This window comes from Oryx dammah, unplaced genomic scaffold (assembly GCF_014754425.2).
Source record: "Oryx dammah isolate SB20612 unplaced genomic scaffold, SCBI_Odam_1.1 HiC_scaffold_26, whole genome shotgun sequence".
NCBI classification, from domain to species: Eukaryota; Metazoa; Chordata; class Mammalia; order Artiodactyla; family Bovidae; genus Oryx; species Oryx dammah.
Genome location: NW_024070210.1, coordinates 80,464,538 through 80,470,726, shown reverse-complemented (window position 1 = coordinate 80,470,726; position 6,189 = coordinate 80,464,538).

Below are 6,189 nucleotides of genomic sequence, written 5' to 3'. Positions count from 1 at the left end.
TCCTGAGCGCACTCCTGTTGCCCCGGCCGCCCCCGGCCCGCCCCGCCGCCCCCCGCCGGACTGGCCGCCCGGGCGGGCGCTGGCTCCCTCAAAGGCCGCCCGGCTGGCTCGGCTCCGCTCGCCTCGGCGCTGTAAGGGAAGGGGCCGGCCCGGCGCGCCGGGAGGGAGCTTTTAAAGCGACACACACGCCTCCCAGCGCCGAGCACCGAGCGCGCGAGCCGGGGGGTCTCGCCACCCAGGGGACGAGGAAGCGTCCAGTGCTGACGGGGCTGGAGGCGGACTCTCCTGAGCGCACTCCTGTTGACCTCGGGGTGCGGAGGGGCAGCGGGCTAGGGGCTTACTCTGTTCCTACCTTTCCGTAAGCCCCCATTACCCCTGCCCCCACTGCGGTGCGCTCCGGGCTTCCCTTTCGGCCAAATTTCCCGCATCAGACCTTCCTCCTTCTCCCTGTCATACCTCAAACTACTCCCAGACATGGCCTGAAATCAGATTAATTAAGAAAATGCAATACCGACGACATTTGCTGAGCACCTACTGTATGCCGCCAGGCTGTGTCTGGGCTGCATGGGGCTGGAGTTGGAGATTCTGCAGATGGATGAAAGAGATACATTAGACACAGGTCATTTTGTTCAGTTCCTTATCCATTCACTCAACATTTATTCAGCACCTTCTCTGTACCAGACCCCACGCTAGACTCTCGGGTCACAGGAAGGAAAAGCGGCATTTCAGAAAGCTCACAGCTTGTGGGGGCATTCCTGAGTAAACTCACAGGTGGTAAATGCAGAGCAAAGGCAAGTTCTAGAAGCGATGATAAGGGGGGTGGGAGCAACCCAGCCCAGCGGCTGGCAGGCTGTCCCTGAGGCAACCCCTGAGCTGAATCTCAAAGGAGAAGTAGGAGTTACCCAGGTGACTGTCAGTGTGGAGGAGGTGGGGGTGAGGCTTCCAGGCAGGGAGGAGGGTAAGAGCAGAGGCTCAAAAGCAGAAGTGAGGGGAGGCGGAGTTTGAACCAGCTGTGGCCTTTTAGAGATATTTTGACAGCTCTGTGGAAAGTGGATTAGAGGAAGACCAGATCCTGAGAAACTCAGTCAGAGGCCATAGTTTGAAGCTTGGATTTTATACTGAGGTAGAGTGAAGACTCATTGGAAAAGTCCCTGATGCTGGGAAAGATTGAGGGCAGAAGTAGTAGAGGATGTCAGAGGATGAGATGGCTGGATAGCATCACCAGTGCAGTGGACATGAACTTGGGCAAACTTCAGGAGATGGTGAGGGACAGGTAGGCCTGGCGTGCTGCAGTCCATGGGGTCGCAAAGAGTCAGACGTGACTGGGAGACTGAACAGCAACAAAGTGGGAAGCTGTGGTCTTAGTGAGGAACCTGGTCCTGCTCACCTCTCAGGAGATCCCTCCAGGGCTTTGTGGATGGTGGATCTGAAAGCGAGGCCCCTGACAGGAGACCAGCAGTTAGGAGGCTGAGAGAGGAGGGGCTCTACACGGCAGTAGGGATGGAGAGGAGGCAATGCTTCAAGAAATCATTCAGGAGAGTATGGGAGGACTTGGAAGATGGTTGAACTTGGAGAGGGAGTGGTGGTCAAGGATGCCTCTGCTTATAGCTTGAGAGACTAGGTAGATAGTTGTGCCACCCACTGTTAGAAGAACAGATCTGGGGTGAAGATGAGGAGTCTGATTTGGGATGGGTGGAGACACCCTGAAGACAGCTGAGTATCTGGTCCATGCCTGGGCTCAAGAGAGTTTGTTTGTTTTTTGACTGCCCCAGGTCTTAGTTGCAGCACACGGGCTCTTTAGTTGCAGCATGTGAACTCTTGGTTGCGGCATGTGGGATCTAGTTCCCTGACCAGGGATCAAACCCAGGCCCCCTGCATTGAGAGTGCAGAGTCTTAGCCACTGAACCACCAGAGAAATCCTGTTTGTTGTTGGTTTTTTTTTTTTTTTTTTTTGGTGGGGAGAAGTTGGGAGGAAGCAGATTGTCAGGCATTGAGGGCTGAGTGAGGCATTGAGGGTGAGAAATAGGAGTTAGTAAATATAGGTGACATTGTCAAAAGTTCAGATGACAAGGGAGTAGAGGTCTTGAACTAGAGGCAGGTAAGGGGTCAAAGGAGGTAGAGTTGAGTGGTGGTTTGAGGCTGGCCCACAGGGGGCTTGAATTCCAGGGACGGTGATGTATTGTGAGTACTAACAGTTTCACTTATTCTCCTAGTTCTCTCAGAGGTGTGTTCAGAGGGGTCCCTTGGAGGCACTGGGTCCTCCAGAAGCTGTAGAAGTGTGAATCCAGCTGCCTGGGGTAGGGGAAATGTTCTCCTGGGAAGCTGGGTCCAGAGGGCTCACAAATCACTTTGTTTAAAAATTGTGGTAAAATACACATAACATAAAATGTACCATCTTAATCTTTAAGTGTACAGTTCAGTGGCATGAAGTGCACTCACACTGTTATCCAGTCATCACCACCATCCATCTCCAGAGCTCCCTTCATCTCACAAAACCAAAACCAAAATTCTGTACCCAGTACCTAACTCTCCATCCCCCTCCCCCCAGCCCCTGGCACCTACTACTATTCTGCTGTTTGTCTCTTTGACTACTTTAGATACCTCATGTAAGTGGAATTGTACAGCCCCACCAGTCACTTTCATGAAAGCTATGATGCAAAGGGATAGCCAGAGTGAAAAATTGGCTGAGCCTGAGGAAGTAAAGTGAGTTTCTTATCTGGGGTCCATGGAACCATCTGCCCACATCATGGATGGGGTAGGTGTACTTGAACTTGGGTGTGTAAGGAGACAGTGAACTCAGTTTGAAAGGATAGGATGCAACTACTTAATATCTAATTGATGTTGGGTCACACTGTAGCCTGGAGGAGGACATGGCCACCTACTCCGGTATTCTAGGCTGGAGAATCCCATGGACAGAGGAGTCTGGTGGGCCACAGTCCATTGGGTCGCAAAGAGTCGGCCACGACTGAAGCGACTGAGCACGCACAAGCGCATTAGTAGAAGTGTGGTGTTTGGGAGAAGGAAGGTGACATTTCTTGTCCTCCGTGTGGGTTAAACTATGTCTAGGACCCAGATTCACTGGGTACGTCCACAGGAGGGCAACCAGGATTGAGAATGTATGTGTGGGGAGCGGGGAGAGGAAGAGTTCTTGTTCTCCGTGAAGAAGAGTTAGGCTGGTCGGGGAAGGCTGGAGGAGTCGCAGAAGCAGGGGTCTCTGGGTGTAAATCTTCAAAGGACTGCCACAGGGAGAGGTGATACTCAGGCTCTCACCTTCCCTAGTATTTGGAGACTGACCCATCCTCTCTTCCCCTCAGCCTCCCTGGCCATCTGCCCAGATATCCCATCCTTCAGATCTCTGCTTAGGTCCACCCCCACCCCCACCTCCAGAGAGCCTTCCCTAGTCCTTCAGTCAATAGGGAGAAGCAGAAGTACTCTTTTGGCCCTTTACCAAATGTTTCCCAGGGTATTCACTTAATGTGCTAGCTGTGTGACCTTTGGAGAGTCACTTAACCTCTCTGAACAGGGATAAGGAGCCCATAAACATTTTTATTTTTTTCTCCCCCATTTTGGCTGTCTTGCCAAAAGTAGGGGGCAGGGGAAGGGTCATTTTCTACTGTCTCTTTGACTCAGAAAAATAGAGATGATAATAGTACCTACTTTTCAGGGTCATTGTGAGCACATGGAAGCACTTGGCCCAGTGCCTGGGACCTAGTAGGCACTCCATAGATTGTAGCTGCTCTCAGCTCTTATTAATGGCTTTGTGTCTGTAAGCCTATTTCCCTGTGAGGCTGTGAACTCCCAGACACTGTCTGCCCTTGTCTTTCACATGAACCCGTGGAATGGAGTGGAGTTGACAGCTAGTGACTTTTACTTTGGCCTGTTTTCCATCATCCCACTTCAGGTATCCCTTTCTTTTGGGAAATTCCTCCCTGTTGCCACATAGTCCTGGTGAGATGTCTGTTAAAGTGCCCACTATTCCCACCCATCCCCACCCCATTGCCAGCAGGTAGGTGTGTGATCCAGACTCCACCAATCATAGAACTCTATTTTCCAGCACCAGTAATTGGTTCAAGGAGTGGGCACATTCCCAAACAGGGCCAGTCAGACTCTTTCCCTGGGATTGATATGTAGATGCCAGGAGGAGGAAGCTTTCTTTCTCCTGAGGCACAAGGTTGGATGCTATAGTCCCAAGGCTGTGAACAAGTCATCTTTCCCACTAAATGTAGGATCCAAGCAATGCAACAGAGGGAAGGGGAGTTTAGAGAGCACAGTAGCATTGCTGAGGGTCCCAACTTGGGCTCTCACGGCCTTGGTTCTTGCAGTCCTTCTTTCAGACCTGTCTCCATCTAAAAGAGCCAATATGCTCCTTTATTGTTCCAGCTCATTTTGTTGGGTTCTAGTTTCATGAAACCAATAGGAACTTGACAAACTCAGGGAATACTAAATGGATAGATGATTGACTGAATGACTGGATTCCCAGTTGAGATGCGATGTCCAAAGTTCCTGAAGCTAGAGAGTTGGGAGCTGCTGCCCTGAGGCTATGGAAAGGGGGAAGGGTGTTTGGAACAACAGAATCAGGCAGGCTTGGATTTGTGTCCCAGCTTTGCCATTCACCAGCTATGTGATCCTAAGCAAGTTATTGCCCTCTCTGGACTTGAAGTTCCTTATCTGTGAAGTAGACAAAATGATAGTGACTGCACAGGATTGCCTTGAGGATGGAATGAGAAAAGGAACAAGAAGCAACAAACTTAGTGCCCAAAGTGAGGGCAGGGGAGACAGGACCTAGAAAATGAGTAGCTGTTTTTGTTAGCCTGGAATCCATTGTGGTGGATTGTGCAGGAAGATCCCCTGGAGTAGGAAATGGCAATCCACTCCAGTATTCTTGCCTGGGAAATCCCATGGACAGAGGAGCCTGGCGGGCTATATAGCCCATGGGGTTGCAAAGAGTTGGATTTGACTGAGCAACGGAGCATGAATGCATGAGACTGGCATGCAAGTCAGGAGGGAATGAGGATTCAATCTGCAAACTGGATTCTCAGAAGGAGTGAGTCCTGGCACCAGGGAGGCTGTGACAGGGCCAGAATGAGTGTGTTCAGGCGGTGAGAGAGAGGAATGGAGTAGCCAGCACTTAGGCAGTGGAGTTGGAAGGATCTGGCTCATCACCTAGCTTTTCCACTATCCATGTGACTCACTAAATCTTCCAAGCCTCAGTTTCCCTGCTCTGGAAATCACTTTCTGAGAGTCATCCTGAGGACTAAATAAAGCAGTCCATGTAACATATTCAGCACAGGGCTTAATAGTGTTCAATGATGTAGACTATTTTTTATAAGTCTTTATTGAATTTGTTACAATATATATATATTTTTTATATTTTGGTTTCTTTGGGCATGAGGCCTATGGGATTTAGTTCCCCTACCAGGGATCAAACCTGCACCCCCTGCGTTGGAAGGCGAAGTCTTAACCACCTGAACACCAGGGAAGTCCCAAGCTATTATTATGAATACTTATGGCTTCTGGAAATTTTTTGAACATAAAGGTGGGGTGAGTGGCTAACTCTACAGACAAACTTTTCATGTAGAATGTCCCCAAGTCAAGGAGAGTCTGTATCTGAGTCTCCCAGGAAAGGCCATTTCAACTAGGTGTCCTATGTCCTTCTGTGGCTGGACGGTGGTGGGGCTCACGTTGGGGAAGCAATGTCTGGGGATTTCTGTCTTGGTCCTGCCCACTGTAATCTCCTCAGCTCAGGCAAGGTTCTCAAAAGAGTCTTCTACACTGGCTACTTCCTGTTCCTCACTCCTCACCACCCTCAAACCTTGTAACCTGGTTGAGTCGGCACTGCATGGCTGAAATTACCCTCACAAAGCAAGACTCTGATCTTGCTAAGATTAGTGGACACTTTTCCTCTGCTTGCTAAGGGGATTGCTTTGTGGTACTCAGCCCTGCTGAGGCTCATCCTACTTCCAGGCACCCTCTCCTCTGTGGCATCATGTCTCATTTCTCATGATTCTCTTCCTGCCTCTCTGAGGCTTGCTTCTTATGCAGCTCAGTGTCTCCTCCCTCTGGTCCCTTAAGTGTGGGTGATCTGTGGGCTCCTCGGGCTCTCTTCTCACTCCATGCACCTTCCCCAAGGGAGCTCTTTCAACTCCTCAACAGTTCTTGCCTTTCAGTTTGCTATTTCCAGACAAGACC